This window comes from Poecilia reticulata, linkage group LG17 (genome assembly GCF_000633615.1).
Source record: "Poecilia reticulata strain Guanapo linkage group LG17, Guppy_female_1.0+MT, whole genome shotgun sequence".
NCBI lineage: Eukaryota > Metazoa > Chordata > Actinopteri > Cyprinodontiformes > Poeciliidae > Poecilia > Poecilia reticulata.
Genome location: NC_024347.1, coordinates 25,905,813 through 25,907,569, shown reverse-complemented (window position 1 = coordinate 25,907,569; position 1,757 = coordinate 25,905,813).

The following is a 1,757-nucleotide window of genomic DNA, read 5'->3' as shown; positions in this document are numbered from 1 at the left end:
TTGAGCTGCAATGTAGCATAATATGTAAATAATAATGTGTTTCCCACTTCCACCTCAGATTTCCAGCTGAATCTGGCTCTTGTACTCGCTTAGCTCCTTCTCCTAAATCAGGCTCGAGACTAGATCTGCTTCCACTGTGGCAGCCCAAACCCAGGCCACCAAGTCATAATCCTCCTACCAGAACAYCATCAGTGCGGACTCTTGGTTTGCATCGCTCTACATCGGCCTCTCATGAATCAGTTAAACATACCAGCAGCRACAGGRTGGACACTAATTTGAAAGTGTCTAAAAGCCAAGAGAGCTTTAGTTTTTCCACAAAGCCAGACTTTACCGACCCTCTCTGCAGGACTTGTTCAAGACTTCACATAAGCTCTGAGCGAGACTCAGCCTCCCATCCATCACCACAATACTGGGCTCGCAGTCCGAGCACAGATTCTGATTGGTCACCACACAGGGAGAGAAAAATCMGTGCTCTTTGTTCAAGAAATATCAACTTCACCCCCTCGCCTCCTCCTCYTTTGGGTGAGCAATGTGACGCAGGCRGMAGGAGCAGCAGCAGGAGCAGTACTCCCACTGACCATTCTGTGTCTGCGAATGGTAAAATAAAACCAGATGACAGGGATAACAATTGTAGCAATGGGAGAAACTTGGTGTTAGCTGTACTGCAGAAAGATAAGTCTGAAAAGACCAGTGGAATCTCCCACATATCTGGAAGCTTTGATCAATGTGGCAGCAAGAAAAACAACAGTCAGGGAGAAATAGAAATAGTTGCCTAAGAGAAAATAGCAACAATCAAAGAAGTCAAGATGGTGTCAGCATCTTAGATGACTCGTTGCATTATCAAAAAAACAGTGAGATGTGTCCTCAACCACAGCAGAGAAAAAACTTTAGTTTACCAGAAAAACCACAACCAAGAAAACTTGAGGGATACCGTTTCTAAATATATTTTTATTTTATAGGACTTAACTTAGGTAAAGTGCGTGTTTTTGTGGCAAAAAGCTGCAAGTYCTATGCTGCCTGCGACTACCTAAAATAAAGTCCTGATGAGAGATAATCTTAAATTCAAGCTTTTCATTTGTGGGGTTTTTTTTTTACAAAAAACCCCCACATAAACCAAAAAAATGTGTTTTTTGGTTTATGACTAAGTCATCCTGTTTTCACCTTGCTGAGCGCTGTATATAATACACAGAATAAAGCAATTTTTGTTACTGTTCATTTTCACCTAGACTTTTGAGTGTTAAAGTGTATTCATCTTGTTATGTTTCTTAAAAAAAACAGCTTGCATTTTTGGTTGATGACGTGGTAACAGTTTTTTTTTAATCAAAAATCTTGATCCTTATTATCACAGTATTGTCAAAACAAGTAACAATATTCTCTATTTATAAAAATGTTCTTCAGACCCAAACAGTTAAATCATTAATAAAACTGGCATTTTTTTTGTCTTATTTTTTGGGGTTACTTAATGTCCTAAACAGGTTGAATTTTAGTCACCTTAATTTTAATAAGTTACCCAAATTTTAAATACAAAGTGTTAAGCTATATTTAATGGAGTCTTGATTTTGAGCAATTATTTATTGATTCTTCTGTTTTTATGTTATTTAAGAAAAGTGCTAATGAGATTGTTTGAGAAATTTATGGGATATTAAGGTGGGATATTAAGCTCCATGATGAAGAACAACATGTCTTTGATTTGTAAATGTCTTCTTTCTGTGTTAATTTATTAGTTTTGTAATGATTTGATTTATTTTTCTCTTATT